Genomic DNA, 22,155 nt, shown 5'->3' with positions numbered 1-22,155 from the left:
CAGGGGATATCTCGATGCCGTTTTGATTTGTGTTTTCCTGACATTGAGCATCTTTTCATGTGCCCATTAGCCATCTATGTCTTCTTTGGAGAAATGTCTGGCCACGTCTTCTGCCCATCCCCCCTGCCACGGGGGAAAGGAAGAAGGGCAGAGGGAGAGAGAGAGAAACTCGGGAAGATTCTGCAATGAGCGCTGAGCGTGGATCCCAACACGGGGCTCGATCCCACGACCCTGAGACCACCACCTGAGCTGAAATCAAGAGTCGGACACTTAACTGACGGAGCCACCCAGGGGCCCCTCTTCTGCCCGTTTTAATTGGATTATTTGGTTTTGGGGTGTTGAGTTGTATCCGTTCTTTATAGATTTTGGGTATTAGCCCTTTCATCAGATACAGCATTTGCAAATACGTTCTCTCAGGCTGTCAGTCGTCTTTTAGTTCCTTCCCTGTGCAGAAGCTTTTTATTTTGATGTGTTCCATGACATATCTCTGATCAAAGTCTTGGATCTTCTCTTCCTAACCCCTTCTATGAATTTCTCCTGATGGGCTCGTAGTGACGGTGACAGGGTAGCCTTGCCCCGCCCCCACACAGCCTTGCAGCCCGACACGTACCTCACGCCGTGCAGACAGTGTTCTAACCAGGCCACATCCCTCCCTGTGTGGGTATTTGCATGACTTCATGTTTGCGTTACGTGTTTATCTCTATAATAGGAATATTTTACTCAGAAAACTTTCTACCATATTTCAGTTTATTGGGGGGGTTGGTTAGATAAATTTCCAATTGTAATAAAACAGAGTCAAAGGCAACTAGCCTTTGATGACCTTTGATACATTTTAGTGGAGCTGAGGAGCCCCCCCAGGGGGACATGAAGCACCTATGCCCAAGTAGCGCCCCACAGATCAAAGCTTGGCGGGCCTATGGGCCTCGCCTTTGGGTTGGAAGAACCTACATGAACTCAGCCTTCTACGGAGAAGCAGATATGGTGAGGAAGACATTTTTTTTTTAATTGTCACAAATTCTTTGGGGGAGAATAACTTTATAGATGAGATCCGTATTAAGAGACTTATTTACAGAGACTAAGGAGAAACAATTTCTGCTGATTAAGGACGCATCTAAAAGAAACAGAGAAAAACGAGAGGCCTAATTTGCCATGACGGTATAAGAACAGACAATCCCTGAAAGGTGTCGTGTCTTAAACCCACACCCGGCCGGCCGTGATGGAGGGGGTGGGGGGAGCCAAACCACAGGATGTCAGGGCTGCGAAGCACCTAAGAGTTCACCTTGTCCCAGGCCCTTCTGTGCAACATGCACGCTATTCCCTGAGGGCTGGCTGAAGGGCAGGTTCGGGTTCAGCAGGTCTGGGGGCTGAGATTGTCCAGCTTTAACCAGCGCCCTGGGGATGCCCAACGTTGCAGGTCCGTGACCCACTGAGCGACTACTGATTTTACCGGCTTGGTGGGAGTTGCTTCCCAAGCTCCTTGATCTGGAGCAAGAGTTCTCAACGTGGACTAGACTTTAGAATCACCCGGGGAGATTTTTTAAAAACTCCAGTGTCTAGGCTGTACCCCAGACTGATTAAACCAGAGCCCTCATGCATGGGACCCTGCGTGAGGACGTTTTCAAAGCTCCTGGGCTTGCCAGTGCACAGCTGATGTAGATGCTTCCTTCGTCTGGGCTGGGAAGGAGGCCAGGAAGACTGATTCCCACTGTTGGGGCCTAGACGTTCTCAGGAACAGTGTAGCCCTTGGTGGGTTGCTCAAAGGGCAGGGGTAACAGGTCCCAGAAAGTCAGGGTATCCACGGCAAGAAGAGCACTGAGGAATTTGGTGTTTTTCCAAGCACACTTCAAGGGTAGAAGTCAGAACAAAAGCTGTCTCAGGGGAAAGTATAGGCTGAGAAGGGGCAGTACTAATGGGGGAACCCCAGGTACTGGGGGTTTTCTATATCTCAACTGAGGTGACCACGTACATAAAGCTCAGCAAACTATAAATGTAAGATTTCTGCACTCTGTATACTTTCTGGATATAAGTTAAACCTGAAGAAAAAAACATTAAAAGCCAAGAAAGATAAACCTATATAACAAGTGAGATGACAGAAAAAACACAGAAGCCCAGAAACAGAAAGAACCTCTGCGGATTAACAAGAAAATGACCAGCCAGGAGAAGGGCAAATGGGGAAACGCGTGACTAAACACTGGAAGCGATCAGAGAAGCAGTTAGAGAACGATGAGCCCATGAAGCAAATCCCTTAAATACGCTTACTGTAAGATACCATCACAACCATCGGCTCTTTGCTGCATTTCCTTAGGTTTTTTACATAGTTCAGTATTGCTTTCGGGTTGAATCTCATACAGGTGTAGGGGCAACCTCGTAATCTTTTCAGGGTTTCTCTCAGTCTCCCTGGGCTGGATTAAATGTTGACACTGATCAGCCAATATCTGAGGACCCGGGGGGAATACTTCTTCTGATGACACAGACTCTCAGAGGTTTGAAGCGAGGAGAACCCAGGAAGTAGCCAAGAAGAGATTAAGCCAAAGCCCTAAACAGGGTGACCAAGATAGAGCTAAAAAGAAAATCAAAACTAAACTGTAAAATCCATATCACATCAAAGCTGGTCTTTTTCTCTTTGATGTATTAAATCTCAAGTCCCTTCTTAAAAATTTTTTTTAATTAAGTTTTTTTCTTTTTTTTTTTTTTGAGGAGGGAATCCAGGAAGGGGCCTGTTTTTCCAGGTGAGCTAAGCACAGGTGTTGACAGGGAAGCCGGTCTCAGAGACGCGAAGGGATCGGGCACTGCTGACCCCTGCCGTGCTGACCCTCCACACGCGTGCCGGCCGTGAAAGCGGCTTGAGTGAAGGTGGTGTTAGGTGCGGGGCGGTGGGTCTCTAGGAACTCTCCCTGGAGAAGCAGGTGTGGTTCCAGGGACCTGGCAGGCCAGAGAAGAGAGGGCAAGGAGCCCACCGTGGCTCCGAGAAGGGCATCAAAGACAGTTTGAACGTTATGGCCCAGGCACACCCCAACCCCCCGCGTCCCGACCCTGCCTCTCCTGCCTGAACGTTGCTCCGGGGAAGGAGTCTCGCTCTTCTGCAATGAGGTGTGATTTATAAAGTGCCTCCCCCAGGAGGGGTGGAAATGCAGGGATGGAAGTTGGTACCAAAGTGTAGGGGATTGCCCGCAGGCCCCTTCCCAAAGCAGAACGGATGCCCAGCTCCGGGACACGAGAGCTCTGACCGGGGGAGGGGCGAGGAGGAGGACCCTCCAAAGCAGGAGGGGTGGGCCCCGAGCCAAATCAGGGCCCGCTCTGAATCCGCAGCCCTTAAATGAGCACAGGTGAACTCTAGATCAATGTCACTGTGAACACAGAAGATACCAGAAGTCACGCACGCTGACAAGTTCGCAGTCTCTTCTAGCTGGGTGCCAAGGGAGTGTCGGCAGAGTCTGCGCGGCTCCCGAGGTCATCACAGCGGAAGTGGGAGCAGGGTCACCACGGGTCCTGTGGAGGGTGAGCCCAGGGGCAACTCTGAAGCGGGGGCCACCCCTCCTCCACACAGTATGCACTTCCGGGCTGCCCGGGACTCAGAATGACCGTCCTCAGCTCTGGGGTCCCCGTAGACAGGCCCCTTCCTCTCCCCTGCACTCCCTCCCCCAGGGCGCTGCCCGCCGCTGAGTGTGTCCACTCCACGTCCACCCTCCAGAACTGGGGAAGTCACCGCAGGCAGGTTTGGGGACCCACTGGGCATATCTGAGCTAAAACCCCACTCATCCCCTGACCTCCTGGGACCGGTGGGCCCCGTGACGTTGCGGGCCTCCCAAATTAATGTCAGTGCTGGGCCAGCGTTGAGGGAGCCGCCAAAAGACCTGGTCGCTTTTTCTCCAAGGCAGTCGCCTTGGTCGGCAGCTGCTCTCCCCCAGCAGCCCTGCCCCTCTGAGCCAGCCTCCCGCCGCAGCGGGGTGGCCTCTCACTCCTCAAGCTCAGCTGTCTTCCTTCTGCCTAACGTCCTTCAGAGAGGGGAGTGTCCTCTACTGTTTCCAACCTGGACACTTCTGAGCGTACGTGGGACAACAGCCACTGCTGGGGACAGAGAGGAGCTTGTGGCCACCTGTCACGGTGGAGATCAGCCGGAACCGTCCACGTGACTCACAGCACGCCCGTGGTGGGGTCTTGGTCCCACAACCGCCTTGCCTTCTCTCTGTGGCCCACAGCCATTATGCCCTGTCTCCGTGGGCCCACAGTGGGCTTGTCCTATCTCCGGGGTCCACAGCCACCTTGCCTGTCTCCATGGCCCCAAAGCAGTCTTCTTCTGTCTCTGCGCCCAGCCAAGCAGGCCTCCCTCGGTTCGCCATGTCTCTGAGTCCCTGCACACACAGGTTCCTCCTCACCTGCCTTCCCATCTCGTCTGGCTGCCTCTGAATACTGAATCCAAGAGTCGCTCAGGCCTGTCTACAGGGTGTCGCCCTCCTGTCACCCTCACCACACTTCGGCTGGTCATTTCTGCTAACGGTGAGGACAGGGCCCTGGGCCCCCAGCTGGCGAGCACAGATCCTTGCCGGAGACGTGAAGGGAGGGGGTTGCCCCCTTCAGAAGAGGAGTCGCTCCCGGCGCCCCTTCCTGATTGGAAAGACAGCCGTCCCGTGGGGGAAGATGAAGTCTGGGGCCGTGTGCGCAGCTTGGTCGCTTTTCCAGACGTGAGCAGCCCCGGACTCTTTCCACGCAGAGTCCCGCCGCCTCCACGAAGGGGGGGGCGTGGAGAGGGACAGACGGTCTGGGGCCGGGGGCCTGTGGGCAAAGCCCGTAAGTGGGAATCAGCAAAAAGCACCTGGGGGAACACAGGGTCGCCGTAGCTCGTCTGCGAGGTGGCTTTGGGAGAACAATCGGGGTGACACCACCCTTGGGGCAGACCAGGCACGGCACAGGGTGAGCGGGGGGCAGTGGGACGGTAGCCCCACTGACCCCCCTTGGCCAAGGGCAGAGGTGCAGGGAGCAGACCACACAGCTGCTCGCCGCAGCCCAGGAAGATGTGACAGAAAGCATGCGGCCCAGCGGAGCCCTTGCTGTGAGTCAGGGGTCAGCATGGAGCCCCCTACTCCCCTTTCCTACCCTGAGCCCCAGTTTCTGGACCCCAACCGTGCTGTACCCTGCGGGACAGCAGCCACTGGGGCCACAGCTCTAGCACTGGGAGCCATGGCTGCGTCTCACTGCCCTATGTCATACCAATGCTATTTCCTTTTATTATAAATAGGAATTTCACTCAAAGGGGTACAACCTCATACCCCTCGGCTGCTTTGTACTTTAATCAGAGCTTTCCTGCTGAAAATGTTTATCTTCCAGCAAAGAGGTGCTAATTTTATCTTGCAAAAGTGGATATCTGCTTACGTCCCTTCTACCTTAGAGAAAGATAACCAAAGGCGCATTATGTCATCTAAATACAGCATCCTTGGAGATCAAAAGGCGTAATGTACACATCTGCCAAAGTTGATGGAGCGGCCATTGGCGGGCTCTTCCGCCCGGTTGTATGCGGCTCATTGATAGGCACCCGGTGCGTTCCTATGAAAGAAACTCCCAAGCGCTCTGTTTGTGCCAGCTGATTTCGGCGATATTGGGAGGTTTTGAAACGAGAATCCAAAATAGATGTGCCCTTCTCACCCCTCTGTGTAAGCCCTCACCACAGGAAATGGCACAGGTTCAAATTTTCGTAATGGAAGCTCCGTGGGACTAGATAAGGCGTATGTCCCCTACAGGGACGTTTCGGTGTTTAAAATATAGTCAAAATGATCCATGGCCGAGCTCCACCTGAGCATGTTTGTGTCTGGACACGAGTCCTGCTTCTGGTTCTAGCTCACTGTTCCTCTCTTTCTTGGACCCCATTTTATTGAACGCGTGCACATGCCGACACACAGGCGCGCGCGCGAAGTAAATGTCCAGAAAAGTAGACGTACTCTTGCGACAGGCCTTGGACCCTGATGCTTTGTCCATTCCAGTCTCGCTGGACAGCTCGTCCTTTGCTTCTCAAAGTGCGGTCCCTGGACCGCCAGCGTCGGCAGCATTACCAGTGCGAACCAAGGGCCCGCCCAGGACTGCACAGTGACCATCTGTCACGTCGCCCATAGGACGTGCCCCAGATGGTTGGGAAGCACTGGTACCGTCTGTTTCCAGTTTGGAGCTTTGTCTCTTTTTGTAATTTCCTTCTCCTCCGTAAGTGGACTAACCACTCGCCTGTGATCCACGAGCCAGGCAGGGTGTGACTAACCTACCTGGTGGGGGACACAGGAGCTAGATTCGTAGGGCTTTAGGTGCTCCACTGGGAACAGTTGCTGCCTGCCTACAACTCTGCCCTGGGGAGATGCCCCAGACAGGTCTTCAGTGTGCTCGGAGATGAAGGCATACGGTTACCGCTTGACGTCATAGTGCTGCGTAATAGCCAACCACAAAACCTCAGGGTCCTGCGGACAGTAATGTGTGTTGCTCACGTATCTGGGGTGAGCTAGGGGTCAGCCCTGCCAGTCTGGACTGGGTTTGCACACATTTTTGAGATTGGCGGGCTGTGGCTGATCTGGGCTGGCCACAGCCAGGGTAAGTGGGAAGTCAGCTCGTCAGCATTGTTTCTCGTGTCGAGCTGGCACACTCACATCCTCGTGGCCTGGCAGAGAGAGTCACAGGGACGCACATTCCTGAGCGGGAGCCCGAATGGTATGGAGCTGGTACCTTCCCCGCCCTAAAACCCCACAGGCCAAAGCCAGTCTTGCTGGTGAGGCTCCAGGGGTGGAGCCTGTGGCCCCGCCCACAGCGGGGGAGCCCTTCTCATAGGCACGGCTCTAGGGAGGCTTGAACCGCTGGGACCAGGATCCACCGCCTTAGGCTTGTGACCCTCCCAGAGACTCAGCTGGCTCCCCCGTAGCTGGAAGACAGTTCCCTACCTCGCAGTGCTGGTGACAGGCTTGGATTAGACAGTGCAGCGGAAGCAGTGAGGGGCCTGCACGGAGGACGTGCTCCATCCGCGGCCGCCCTTACTTTAATGACAGTAACAACCAAGGATGACGGCGGCAGGTCTCGTTTTCAGCCCCAGGGGCCTGACTCTCCACAGAGAACAGACAAATCTATGTTCTGTGTTTGGGGTGGAGGGAACTGGGGCGTGTGTGTGTGTGTGGTGTGTGTGTGCGCACACATGTGCGCGGCCAGATTACCCAACTCTTGCTTTACCAAAGCTCATCATGAGGCTGAGGCTGCAGCAGCCCCTGATTGCATTATGCAGACACATTTTCCCAGTAATAACCACACTCAGAGCTCTTGCCCAACACCCAGCGAGGATGCTGCAGCCGCCCTGGAAAGAGCTCGGCTCTCCTACACCTCCCACAGAGATGAAAATGCAACCGTTATTTTAAGAGCCCAGTAGACATTTCCATTAGCCTGAGGCTAACGAGAATACACATTTTTCTGTTTTGGGATAGATTTTTTGAAATCAATCTTATTGAGGCCAAATCTATTTACAATAAGATGCATCCATTCAAATTTGGACGAATGTATACACTACGCAGCCATAACCCCAATGAAGATGCAGTGTGTTCCATTCATTCACATCACCGCAGAAATGCCCGTTGCCCCTCCCAATGAGCCCTGCTACTCCAGGCAGCCGGTCTTCTGATGTCTTCAGCCGTAGATTGATTCTGCCTGTTCTAGAACTTCATTTAAATGGAATCGTGCCGTATGTACGCTTCTGTCTCACTTCCTCCACACCAAATAATATTTTAGGCTTCATCAGTATGGTTGCATGTATCAGGAACTTGCTCCCTTTTATGGCTGAGGACTGCTCCGTCGTACGGTTTTATCACAGTTTGCCCGTTAACCTGTTGGTGGACTTCAGGGTTTTACGCAGCTTTTGAGTCAGTAAAACTGCTCTGATCGCTGGCTTCTAGTCCTTTTGTGAGCATGTGTTTTGATTTCTCTCACTTTGTTAGAAATTGCCAAGCTGTCTTTCCAAGTGGCTGTCCATTGTATACACCCACCAACAGTCCCCAAGAGTTCCAGTGGCTCCTTATCCTCGCCAACCCTTGGTAGTGTCAGTCTTTTTAATTTTAACCACTCGGGTGGGCATGTAATGCTGCCACACTACAGGTTTAGCAGGTGTTTTTCCTAACAACTAAGGAACGTTGAGCATCTTGTGTGTCCATTGGACATTCTCCTTCTTCGTGAAGGGTCTTGGTCATTTGTAAAACTGAGTCGTATTTTTTATTTTAATTTTGAATTTCCATTTGTCACTTTCTTATTCATTTGTTTTCTAGCATGTCCTGGGAATCTTTGCCCGCCCCAAGTTTGTGAAGGTCAGAAGGTCATAGTCTTGGCTCTTGCATTTATCTCTTTGGTACATTTTAAGTTGATGTTTGTGTATACTGGGCGGTAGGGACTCGGGCTCCTTTTTTCCTCCCATTTGACTTTCCAGTTGCCTCTCACCAGCTTGAGGCACTTCCCTCCTCAGATGCTGACACACCTTGCCGAGTCTTGAATTGGGTCAAACGCTTTTTCTGCACCATATCACACACTGAAATACTAACAAACATGAACTGCAGAAATCGGTCAGAATCACCAGGACCACATAACTGGGAATGGAAAGAGGACTCACTCCTTTGGGTGGCTTTATTGCCCTAACAGCTAAAGGTATGTGACAGAGAGTGTCAGCTGGTCACCCAGCAGCCCTTTGCAAGCCTCTTTTCCTTATCTCCCCAGGCAACCACTTTTTCAGCCTCTCTTAGAGCTAGCAGTGAACAGACGACCCAGTTTGACCAACGAACCTTAAAAAATGAACTATATTGTAAAACTGGAAAAGAGTTTTTCCTCCCTGAGAAAAGGCATGAGGTTGCTTCTCCATCTACCTGCCTTTGCAAGCCATTGCACCATGACATGATGCCTAAATAGATATTTGCTGCCTGTGACTATGCTAGAAGGTCTGGAGAATGTCGGATATGCCACCCAGAGTCCTGGGATCACTAGGGAATTCAATCCAACATAGGATGGAGAACCCCAGACTTCTTATTTGGAGAGAGAATTTATTTCTTTATTAGGTGTGCTCTAGTAGTTGGATTTTAATATTTATAAGCCAAATCGGCTTCTCCTCCAACACTTAAGCCCCAAGCCAGTCTAGAATGAATCTTCTCTGCAGCGAATCAGCTAAGCATTTTCATTACTAATTCTCTCCAAACGTGAGAATCAGAGAAGAGACTGGTTCTACAAGGTACAAGCAGGGCTTGTGGAGTGTGGTGGAAACACCGCTCAACCAGGAAGCCATAAGCCTGAGTTCTCACGCTGTCAGCCTCCCCAGCATTTCTAGGTTTCCTTCATTTTCTTTCTGCCCATGCCCCTCTTGTTGAAGACTTCCCTCTGCCTGATGCTCCCTTCTACCTCCACTCTTTCCTTTGTCTGGCTCTTACTACTTCTTCAGGTTTCAGTTTAAAGATTACTTCCTTAGAGAGTTTTTCCAGATCCCCCAGGATCCTCTGTCCCAGCACCCTGAATTTTTCTTTATAACAATGATCCCAATTGAAATTAAGTACATGATTTGCTGTAACCCCTCTCCTTCACTGGCATGTAGGCTCCCTGAGAATGTGGATCTGATCTGCTTGTTGGTGCCCTAGTATGGTGCCTAGCACATCCGAAATCTTAAGCATGTATCTTTGATTAGTTGAATGATGGATGGATGGATGGATGGAGGGAGGGCGGGTGAATGGAAGGAAGAGTAATGGATGGTAGATGGTTGGATGGATGGATGGATGGATGGATGGATGGATGGATGGATGGCGGGTGAATGGAAGGAAGAGTAATGGATGGCAGATGGATGGATGGATGGATGGATGGATGGATGGACGGATGGATTGAATTGCATTTCCACCACCTTGCTGCATGACCTTAGGTAAGTCACTTCCCTTCTAGGCTGTAGTTTTCTCATCTGTCATCTGAGGAGTTTAAACTCAGGGGATTGTAACAGCCCATCCACTGCCAACTCTTCGTCAAATTCAATCCAGATGTTCAGATGTGGCTTCGTTTTTAAAATTGGCTCTCCCACATCTATCCATTTACTTTCCACCACTGCTGGTGATCCCACAATTGCTCCAGAAGCTCATTCCAAAGAAGCATCCCACGGAGGACGGCCGGAGCTGGGCGTCTTCACTACCCCAAGATGCCGAGGGCAGTGGTTTACAGACAGGGGAAGGCTGCAGTGTCTGGTGGTTTCTCCATGAGGCCAAGTCCCTAGTCCTCTCGTTCTGTGATGGGAAGGCAGAATTTTGGTGGGTTGGTGGTAACTGTCAGAGGAGTCCGTACCCATTTGCCTACGTTCCAGCACATCTGTTCATCGTCACTCACCTGTCGTATAAGAAGAGCCCTCTTTGCAGATTAAAGAGCTCAACCAGTGCCATCTCCTGCAATGTCTGTGATAGACTTGAACATCTGCCTAGCGGGTGCTGCGGGGTTTAATCCGGAGCACCTGGTTGCACGTGGCAAACTGTTCTAGAACCCTTAGCACACACATCGTGTATTAAATGCACAAGCATACACGCTTGTCATAACAGCCAGTGAGAGCAAAAACTAAGACAAGTCCCATCACGTCTCCTTTTTCCTTTTTGTCCATGTCCTCAGGGGAGAGTCACTGGCCCCTCTGCCGCCCCCTCCAATGGCAAGAATCATGACAAGAGGTGACCGATTACTTAGCCCACTGTACCGGGGAGCAGTACTGGGGACATGTCATACTTTGCCTCTACACCTCACAATTCTCGAAGATGCATTCTCATCTCCACTAGATAGACGGAAACTGAGGCTCAGAGACATGCTCAGACATCCCCAAGGTCACACAGGCCAAAGTGGTGGGTCTGAGAGTCGAACCCAGATCTGAGCATCCAAGGCAGAGCCTGTGTCCTGCTGCTGGCCACCTGTCCGGTGATAACCTGTGGCAGGGGCTAGACGAGCGGTCAGATCATGGAACCAGAACCAGGCAAGCTGGCTGCTCGGCAGCTTCCCTTGCCCCAGGATGCGGCAGGGACGAGCAGTGAGACACACACGGGGACCTCCTCTGGCTTCACAGCCATCCGCTCCAGCCACCCTCAGCTTGAAGCCAGTGCCCCTCCTCGAGATTGCCATACAGCTCTCTGGAACCGGGATGGAGCAATCTTGTAACAAACGGAAGGAGGGTGTTTATTAGAAAGAGATTGCGGGTGGCAAGAAATGGGATGTTCCGACATCCCATTAGCTTGGGGTAGAAGCTAAGAACACCTTGGGGTAGAAGCTAAGAAGATCTCCAAGGTGCCACCTCAGAGCGTTGATGTAGCTTAGATAACTGCCTCCTTCCCCTCACTGGCGGGGAGAGGAGCTCCCGTGTTTACTATTCACTGGCAATTAGTCTCGAGTGAGTTACGTGCAGCCGACAGCATTCCTAATTGATACACAGTTTAAACACCAAAGCGCCTGTAACACACCCATCCCTTCGGTGGCTTTTGGTGGTGGGGGCGGGGGGGGGGAGTGAGATCCAGCTCCTTGGCTCACATTGAGAGCCCCCAGGACCCAAAACTCGCCCCCAGATCATCTCAGTCAAGCCAGTCCATAGCCTTTGCTTCTCTCCTACGAAACCCCACCGCAAATTCCAACCCACGCATTGTCAAGGGGTCCTTATCCAGTGGGAATAATAGGCCGGCTCTGTTCCCTAACTGCATTCCCAAATTAAAAACAACCAAAAAAAAAAAAAATAGAGAGAGTTAGCCTCTCCGCTTTCCCAGCTCAATATATACAATCAAATGGTAGGAGTTGAAAATCAAACAGCCAAGCATTCCGTCTGAGTCGGGCATCTGCAGCCCGGATCCTCCTGGGGAAGGCACGCCCCATCGCCGCATCGTTACCCAACCCTGCCATTAGGGAAGGCAAACCCGTACTTACAATCACAGCGAACGTAATGTGTAACCAGGGGGCTGCTCGCTTCCAGGAAAGGCGGCAGAGCCCGCCCCCCCGCCCCCGGCTGGCCCGGCCGGCCTCCTTCCATCACCAGCTCTCGCTTCTGTGCTCAGCAGAGGTCCCCGTGACATCAGAGACCTGAGGTCTCTCTGCCGCGTCTGTGTTGTTCTCCTGCGTCCCGCCGCGCGAGGGGCCATCTCCCCGCGTCCCGCCGCGCGAGGGGCGTCTTCCTCCGGGCCTTGTCCTCTTCTCTGATGCTCACGCTCGCTTTTCCGGACGAGGCTCGCTCCACTTCCGGTGTGGCTGCAGGTCACGGTCTCAGGGCCAGAGATTTTACATTTCTCCATGAGATGCACCTTGTTGGGCACAGTGAAGGGCACAGAGGAAACAAACATCTTCTGTTTGGCTTAAAGGAGTAGGAACTGGTGCGGCCAGCCTGGAGGGACGGTGGGCAGCCTGTGGCCAGGTCGTCCACCGTGAGTGTGCCCGCCGGTCCCCCTCCACGGATGCCATCTACGGAAAACATGGAGATCACACATACGTGTATGTCAGTGGATGCAAAATGAAGCTTTGTTTTTATAGAAAAGCACCGGGAACCACCTAGATGTTCAGTGATACAGAATTGATCAATTGACCCCCCCAAAAGCATGCAGCTATTAAGAAGCATCTGTGTGAAAAACAGTTAATGCCAGAGAAATGAGTGATAATTAATATGCACGAATGAAACATGCCGCGTGAAACAAGTGTAACTGGAGACCACTCACGCCGTCGGAAGAATGAGGTGCATCTCTCGCAAGAACACACCAGATCACTAACCCTCTTCAGTGCACGGGCCGGGTAGTGTCCTGGATCCGCCAGCACCTACGTACTTCTGCATGCCCGTGCAGACATCCTTCCACTCGGCCCTCACGCAGCCCTCGAAGGCAGGGACGCTCCAAGCCCCGCAGCTAGTCGATACCAGATCTGGGCCTCAAAGCCGAGAACCCCCCTTCTCGACTCTACACTCCAGCAAAACGTTTGCGTGGAGTCCGTCAGAAGGACGGGGAGTGAGAACAGGAAGGGGACGGAAGACAGAAGGAAACAAACAAGCAAACAAATACGACAGGGTCTTGCATGGTCCCATAATGCAACCCTCTCCCTACGAGATCCAAGGAATGGAGGGAAAAAGGAAGACGTACATCGGCCTCGGTCTAGATACGGATACAGGTGTAGGCATATGTGTAGGTACAGGTGTAGGTACAGGTACAGAGAGAGACATACCAGAGATGTACAGGTCTACGTGTATATGTACATCTGTAAGCTTCCTGCTTCCGAGGACGACACGCTGCCCTTGGGATCCCACACCCTCCACGCGCCGGCTTCCTTACCCTGGTCACAGCTGACTTACTCAGGGCTTAGCACTTAGCCCATAGGAAAAATAATTCATAAGCTAGCCAGAAATCTCTAACCTCAAAAATGCTCACAAAGGTCATTTGATTCACTCAGGGTCCAGAAAATTCGAACTTAAAAACGTGGAAGGAATGTGCCAGTGGAGGTGGAGGGCGGGCAGTGCGGAGGGGCCGCCGTGGAGCAGTCCGGGGGAGGAGGCGTGCGCCGTCCCCCGCTGAGGTGAGGCAGGCAGGCTGGGTGCAAAGAACAGGGCAGTGGGGCTGCCGGAGGTGGAGGAGGAGAAACCCCCCCAGGGCCTGGTTTTCCCCGGTGGTAGCCTGGACTTCTCACGGCATGGCCACAGGTTCCCCAGGGAGAGCATTCCGAGCGTGAAAGCGGCGGCTTCGGACAGATGTCTTAAGACACACGTGTCCCCCATTCTGTGCACACATTTTGCTATGGGACCCCCAAGAATTTGTAACTCCAGACGTCAGTGCACTGTCTCCACTGAACTCCTGCGTCCTGTGGCCTCTGTTCCTGCTTGGTAGACACCCTGTGTGGCCTCAGGCTGGGGTTACCTGGACCGGCCACCCCCACTGTGAGCAGGGACAGAGCTGCCCCAAGGCTGTCCCAGCTGTGCCTTAAGCGGTGCCTCCTACCACTCTGCCACCACCATCACTGGCGGCCACCCTAACGGCTAGCGGTGGGCACTGTGGACCCTGGCAGGCGAGTCCATATGCCCTTTTCTCTCCTTTTTCTCCTCTTGGTGGGGAGAAACTAAGCTTGACCTTGAAAACACAAAACGCTTGCCCGGGATCGCCAATCCGTCTTCGTCAACCAGCTGGCAGCTGGGCTGGCGTTCCCGAGGGGGCGCGGAGCTCGGTGCATGAAGTGGTTAAGCCAGACTGCAGGCCTGGGAGCTGGCGCTCTAGGCCTCCTCATGGCCGACTGGATCTGTGTGGTCTGGGGGCCACTCGTTTGTGACCTCGGTGCCTCTCTTTCCCAGCAGAAGTATAAATATCAACGTCTTTCCTGCTTGAGGTTTTTCTCCCCCCAGATACTCAAATGTTGGACTAAAAATATTTGTCCAAATGTGAAAATGAAACCATTGAAAGTCCCATGCATATAGGATAACTGGATTATCTTCTCCTGTGTGTGTGGAGTCCAGGAAACGGTGACTAATCACCAGGAGATCAGGGTTCTAATCCAGCCTGTGGACGAACTAATGCGTTGCTTTCCACAAGCCACTGACCTCCCCTGGGGCCCCAGTTTTCCGTGTGTACAAAGAAGAATGCTGGCCCAGATTCGTCGTCCTCAACCTTGGTGTACATCAGAGTCGTCTGGGAAGACAGTCTGAATGCTGATGCCTATACACCACCATAGACCCATTAAATCTGAGTTTTCAGGTAGAGGGCCTGGGTCTTGGAATTTTTAAAAATTCCTGAAATGATTCCCAGTGTGCCACCAGGATTGAGAGCCTCTGAACTGGGTTCATGGTTTTAAAACTATTTCTAATCAGAGATTCTTTTCTTTAAACAAACACACCAGAGGCCTGGTGTGCAGAACACATCGCATGCAGTTGTGCTGGGTGAAGCCAGAGGGGCCCAAGCTCTGTCCGCTCGACCTTTCCTCCCTCCACCTTCCAAGCCTAGAACCAGCCCTGGGCCGCCCCTGCAGTGCCGAAGGCCCTCCCTGGTCCCGGAACCTCAGTGTTCTGCTGAGCACAGTTTGAAAACTGCTGGAGATAAGACAATTTCCAGGATCATTTCAGGATCTAAACTTCTAAAATCATGTGAGAACAGCAACATGTGAAGCATTATCGGATCATAAATATCCCCACATCATCCTCTCAATGAAGCCCAGCTTCCGCTCGGTACCGTGTCTGGTTATAGAACTGGGAGCCAGCTCGGCCAGTCGACGACTTCCCTGAGTACTCTCTGGGAGGCCATGGGGCCACCCAGCATCCGTTCCTCTCAGAGACCCAGGGGAAGGGGTCAGCCAGGCTTTAGTCCACATGACAGTGGAGAAGGCATGGTGTCATCGGAAATGCCCCTGGGACCACACAGCTGAGACATGGAGGGAAATTTGTGTTGCCCAGGAAATACACGGAGTCCATTTTCCAGACTTAGTGGAGAGCTTGTGTCAGAAGTCAGACCCAATCAGGAAGTCCCTGTTCTGGCCCTGGAGTATGTAAAAAGAACTTCCCTTTGCTGTGCAAGGTCAGAGACACCAAGATGCCAAATACAGCCCTGCAGGAATAAGACCAGAGGCCCCAGAAGAGGGTCATGCGGCCTGCGGGGGAACGACAACGCGGAGCCGTGGCAGCACGCATGGCAAGAAAGGTCAGCATCGCTGTCAGAGCCCGGGGCCAGAACCTGGGAGGGACCCTCGAGGTACTTGCTCCACCTGCACCATTTAAGGGTCCATGAAGAACTCAGTACTCCAAGAAGAACTATTTTAATACCAGATTTCAAAAAGTTCAAAAGTAATGCAAACAATCCAATAGTAAAAAATATGAATATTTTAAATAGAAGATCAGTATTCTTAATATTTGTCATTGTCACAGGCTCCAATATGTCTCAGGTTAGTAAAGACAGAATCCTTTGGATGGAAACAAAGAAAACCTCATTTGGTTTTCTTCTAATGATGATTTCAGGAAAGAAAACCAAAACTATGTCATCGCTATGATCATCATCACCATCATCACCAACATCATCAACGTCACCATCATCACCCTCACCATCACCACCATCATCATCATCATCATCAACATCAACACCATCATCATCATCATCACCATCAACGTCACCATCATCATCACCATCATCATCATCACCATCAACACCATCATCATCACCCTCACCATCACCACCATCATCATCATCATCAACATCAACACCATCATCATCATCACCATCAACGTCACCATCATCATCACCATCATCATCACCATCATCATCACCATCATCATCATCAACATCACCATCATCATCATCATCATCACCCTCACCATCACCACCATCAACACCATCATCATCATCAACGTCACCATCATCATCACCATCATCATCACCATCATCACGATCAACACCATCAGCAGCAGCACCATTATCGTCGTCACCCTTTCCGCTCTCATCCGGTAGTCATGATTACTGAGGGCCCATCATGGTCTAGACACGAGTATTCTCTGCATTCACTTTTCACAAACATTCTGAGAAGAGGAAATTACCATTTGACAAATGAAGCAACTATGGCTTCAATGGTTAGAAATTTATGCAAGTGTAAATGCAGGAAGTGTGGAGCCTCCAGAAGACTATCTGCAGAACCAGCGGAAGAAGAGGCCTGCAGGTAAGAACACAGTCGTCCTGGCTGAGGTCTCCCCCACTTCCCTGAGCAGGAGTAAGTAGACACTAATACCACCAAGGCCACTGGGCGGCATTGACGGCAGCCATGTTTAACGGGGATTATGGTGACTTTAAAGTAAATAGAGTATATGCTTACACCCTGTTACGCACTTGGGCAAGTTGCTTTGCTTTGCTTTGCAAGTCAGTTGGCTCAGCCCTAAAATAGGAGGAGGCCCTGAGCAATGTCCAAGCATCTGAGAACACTGGAGTCTGTTCCCCAGCTGCCCGTCCCCTCTACCATGGCTCTCAGCCCTCCGGGCCGCTTCTCTCCCTTTGACTGTGAGGTTGCAGCTGGGTGTTACCTGGACCTTTCCCTGAAAGGAGAGGCAGTTGCCGCAGGGCTGAGGAGGAGACCTCCTCAGGTTCTCCTTAAGGTTTTTGTAACTTACTTGGCAACCCTTACAAAGCTTCCTGAAGAGAAGCCCTCCTGTCCCGACCAGCCTGGACTGCGGTGGCGTATTAGGCAGGCGGCCGTCTTGCTGAATGTTGATTCAAGAAGGCAAGTTTCTGACTCCGGCCCTGAGGACATGCTTGTTTTGAGCACAGCTGCAAGGCAGTACACTGTACATCCCCTCCTGTTCCTTCCTCTGGCAGAGACACGGTGACAGGGACGGTGCAGGAATGACAGAAAAAGAGACAGAAGAACGGAGGACTCTGCTTAGCTGAAGGGCCCCTCATCGTCAAGAAAAAAAGGGTGAAGACGAGCAGAGAGCAGGAGTCGCCTGAGGCAGGCAGAGTGGGATCCTACCCAAAACCACTTTCTTTTATTCTTTGAGGAATTTCCAGGAATCTGGTTAACAGGCCTGACACCTACGGCTTGGATATATACAAAAGCAAATGATCTTAACATGAACAGAAACAGCGAAGGCCCCTTAGCTCAGAACCTGGGCCTCGGGCAGCTGAGTTCTCTGCCTGCTGAGAATGTTCTCGGCAGAAGTCTCAGACCTGGTCTGGACAGTGTAGCGGGCGTGTGTGCGGGGCAGCGTTAGACAACAGCTCTCCCCTTCCTCCCGGGCACAAGACTGGGCTGCATTTTCTAGACTCCCTTGCAGTTAGATGTGGTTGACAGCATAGGAGAAAGAACACGTTCCCTTTCCACACTGGGCTTATCAACACTTCCATGTGCCATCCTCTGTCCGGGGACCAAGAAGGGCGCACGGTCACAGACCGCCTTCAGCCCAGTCCCCGATCACGGGCATGGAGGAAAGGCCCCTGCAGAGGCAGTGAGGAAGAAACAGATCATATCGGGGTCAGGCCCTGCGACGCTGGGGTTCTGAGTCATTGCACTTGATTGGCTCTGACTGATACAGGCCGTCAGGGGCGTTGATTTGAAGGGATGCAGTTGTGGAGGCAACCAAACCCCAGGAAAGGCAGAAGGAGCGCCGTGGGAGTTCATGGAGTCCCTCTCTGGAATGTTCCATCGCGTGGCTCTGCTCAGTACTTTCAGATTCTGTTTCTGTCAGCTCAAAGTTTCAAATCCCAGGAAAAAGATTTTTTTTTTAAAGATTTTATTTATTTATTTGACAGAGATCACAAGTAGGTAGAGACAGGCAGAGAGAGAGGAGGAAGCAGGCTCCCTGCTGAGCAGAGAGCCTGATGCCGGGCTCGATCCCAGGACCCTGGGATCATGACCTGAGCTGAAGGCAGAGGCTCAACCCCCTGAGCCACCCAGGTGCCCCAGGAAAAAGATTTTTATTGGCTCAGCCAGAGTCAGGTGGGCTCTTCTGGAACACCAGTGACGGGCTCGCCGTTCCAGCGGGTCTGCTGAGGCCCAGACCTGAGTCCCAGGGGCTTTTCTTTGAAAAAGGGGATTGTAAACCATCAGCCACCCTAAGAGGTGTCTGTCTCCCACAGCTTCAGCTGGGGATGAAAGGGTGTTTGACTGAAACTTTTTCTTCTCCCAAACCTGTTCTTTCTCCCAAACCTATTCCTCCCTCTGTGCTCTTTCCCTGTGTCCTGAGATTTTTATCACCACCTAAGCCGCCAGTGAGGCAGGATGCTTGGGGCTACATCCCCTATTTCCCTCAGTGCCCGCAGCCAACTGGTCACCGAGAACGCCACCCGAACACCCGCCCGAGCCATTGCATCTCCCAGTCCCCGTCACTCAGCGATGCTCTCCCAGCTGGTCTCCTTCCTCCCCACTCCTGGAGCCCACCTTCAGCCACGATCAGGAGCAGGAGTGTGTTTGCCCCCACGATCCCGGGAACTGCCCCATCTGGATGGGATAGCGAGCAGTCAGAACAGACACCGTCAGTATGAGCTTCTCGGGGATTCCCAGCCCTGATAATGTGACTTAAAAATGTCTCCCAGATACCCACCAAAGCTGGCTACACGGCTGTCCGAGGGCCCAACACTTGCGCTCCTAGTACATGCCCAGGGACATGAAAGCAGATGTTCACCCAAAGACGGATACAACAATGTTCATGGCTTCTTTGCTCGTGAGAGCCCAAACTAGAGCCCTCCAACAGCTGAAGGGCTACACTGCCGCAGTCATGTACTAGAATACCTCTCCGGGAGGAGGAGGAAGAAAGTGCAGCACTTGCAGTTACACGGCTGGGTGCTGAGTGAAAGAAGCCGCGCACGCCGGGCAGGCCCCGTAGGATCCAGGGCGTGTGGTTCAAGAGCAGCCAGAACGAGTCTGGGACTTTGATGGAAGTCGGAGGAGTGCTGGCCCCCGGGCAGTTGAGCCTTGGCTGGAGGGGGCCCCAGGGCGCGGTCTCTGGGTGCTAGAAATGTTCCGTCCTTGACCCGGGAGTATGCCTCTTTCAGAATCCACGGAACTCTGCCCTTCAGAACCAGTCACTTCCTTCTATGCCTGTAAACCTTCAGTTGAAAATGAGGACACGTCTTCCCCGCTCTGCCGGCATCCAGGGCTCCCGCTGCCTCCGGGAGAAGGGCCACTTTCTTTAGCAAGACACAAAGGCTCCTCTCGGCCGCGTTCAGCACCCACTCTCCGTCGCCGTCCCAGACAAGCTGTGCTTGTCGGCGCCTCCGTGCTTTCATGGGCTGTTCCTTCAGCCGGGAGCCCAGCTCCTCCTTCATCTCCTCAGGGCTCACCTCAGCTGTCACCTCCTCCTTGAAGCACGCCCTGATCCTGCAGGAAGGGGAAGACACGCCTCCCACTCTACACCCACTGGTCTTCACGCACCCGTGGCCATTTCCTGCGTCCGCCTTAACAAATTGCCACACACTGAGTGGCTTAAAACAAAATAAGCTTTTCCCTCCTGGTTGGGAGAGGCGGAAAGTCTGAAATCAGCGTCCGCAGAGCCGTGCTCTCCCTGAAGGCGCGAGGGCGTCATTGGCTCTGGCCCTTTCTCTTACTTTCTGAGACTTGTGACAGTCCTTGGCTGGGGCACACACCATTCCTGTCTCTGCCACCCCATCCCAAGGCCTTGTCCTCCGTGTCTGTGTGGTGCCCTTGTGTGTCTCTACAAGATGCTTTCATGGAATTAGGCCACCCCCCCATCCGGCATGATCTCATCTCCATCCGCACCTTAAACACATGTGCGAAGACTGTATTTCCAAAGGAGCCCCATTCCCATTTGGAGGTTCTGGATGGACATGAATGGGGGAGGGGAGATTATCCAACCCTCCGGACACCCTTCCTGCCACAGCTGCCGTTTATGATTATCCAATGTCTGCGTCAGGTGACGGCCACCTCCCTGAGAGTGAGGCCACCTTCATTCGGGACCGTCAGCCACTTGCACAGAGCTCCTCGGGAAAATCTCCAAGCAAATGTCCATTAACTAAGTGCGAACGCGCTTCTCTGTGCGTGTTTTGAGCCCTTCTAACTCCGGCTCCGCTGGACTCCATATCCCGCCCGTTTGCTTGAACGAGTTCTCCCATCTGAAGGAGTCCTCCCGGAACCAAGAGCACAGAGAGAAAACTCCATGGCTTTAATCGCCATCCGGCTTCCTTTCGTTCCAGAAACTCTCAAAGCCAACAGCCAAAGATTTAGTAAGTCTTGAGATCTGCAAGGCTCTGCCACAGAGGAGCTTGATGGGAAAAATCCGATCTGCATTGCTGGTGTGGGCGGAGGCTGTGAACCCTTTCCAGGAAGCAGATGGAGGGCAGAAGTTGGGGGACTTTTTATGAGTGTTTGCTCCAGCTGTTGGCCGGTGATTTGGTTCCTGGAGCAGCTGGAACCAGGCATCTTGGCCTCCGAATTCCAACCTGCCTGGCGATCACCAAGAAATGGCATGCCCAGTACATTCGGGAATCCCCGCCCACTGTCCCCGGGACCGCTGGCAAGCCCAGGAACATGAATGCTCGGGTATACTCCCCCTCTGCCCCTCCCCCTGCTTGTGCACTTTCTCTCTCTCTCACAAATAAATAAATATCTTTTTAAATTTTTAATAAATTATGTCGCATCAGTAGAGTAAAATACTATGCAGCCATCAAAAAGAGTAAAGCATATCTGTATGTACTGACATAGAACCATCTTCAAGAGATCTGTATACATTTTTACTTTAATTTTAATATATATTTATTTAATATATATTTGTATATTACTACAGATATTTAATATATATATATAACATATTTACATGTTATATATTTAATACACAAATATGTATGATATATATTATTTACATACTATTATATGTTAATATATTTATACATATTTTGTATTTTAGTACGTTACATTTATATATTATAATACATTTAATATACACATATATTTAATATACATATATGCATAAATTACATATACTTATATACATACCCACATGTGTATGTGATATATATATATTAGGGATATATAAATTAAAAAGCCAGGCGGAGAGGAGAGTAGAGTGTACTTCTGTCTCTGTGGTCGGGTGTCGGGGTAGAGGCAGGCGCAGAGGACGAGGGCTTGCCCCGGCGTGACCCGTCGTGACTTCACAGGAGGCCGTGGCAATGCTGGCGGGCCCCGGTGGAGATGCAGACTGTGGAACAGGGAAGAGTTTCTTATATCTGCTCCTCTTTGTATGTGCTGATCTTTGTGACCTTGTGCACAGCTCACCTTGTCAAACTTAAAAAGCCAGACAGATGGGTGAAGAGTGGTAGTGGGTTTTTTAAATCCTCAAGGGCAAAACCTTCTGTTTGGGCGGCCCCCCCTCCCCTGGGGTGACCTGAACTATCGCTGGCAGGTCCCCCGGCAGAGCTCATGGGCGGCCCGGCCAGGGTCCCCACTGCTGGGACAGATGCTCAGATCTGGAAACCATCGAAGCGACTCTGCTGTTTACGAAACCCAAATGCAGCGGCCGTCGGGCGGAGACTTCCCAGATCCCTGGGCAGGCTCCGACCCTGCAGTGGTCTTACAGCTACGCGCTGTAACCGCGGTGTTTACGGGGTCTCGACAGCCTCGTTAGGGCACTCTGTCCAGAAGAGAGATATTCCAAAGACTTTTTAGGACACAAAACACTCCCCACCCAGTGATTCCGCATGTTACAAACCAGCCACACCAGCAACAAAAACA

At 52.0% G+C, this 22,155-nt stretch overlaps 1 protein-coding gene across 10 annotated transcripts in view; it reads left to right on the top strand.

Moving 5' to 3' along the window:
- LOC116578735 overlaps nt 1–22,155 on the top strand; it is a 414,337-nt gene that overhangs the window by 253,820 nt on the left and 138,362 nt on the right. The window contains exon 3 of one of the 10 annotated variants that reach the window (XR_004281031.1): nt 19,464–19,958. The exons of the other annotated variants lie outside the window; for them this stretch is intronic. The gene's annotated coding sequence lies outside the window, so the exon portion shown is untranslated. Of the gene's footprint in view, nt 1–19,463; nt 19,959–22,155 lie in introns of those variants that run through there. 10 annotated transcript variants of the gene reach the window in all.

The sequence above is a fragment of the Mustela erminea genome, chromosome 19 (genome assembly GCF_009829155.1).
Source record: "Mustela erminea isolate mMusErm1 chromosome 19, mMusErm1.Pri, whole genome shotgun sequence".
Taxonomy (NCBI): Eukaryota; Metazoa; Chordata; class Mammalia; order Carnivora; family Mustelidae; genus Mustela; species Mustela erminea.
Note: the sequence above shows the minus strand (reverse complement) of the source record. Positions and strands in the feature narration are given on the sequence as shown.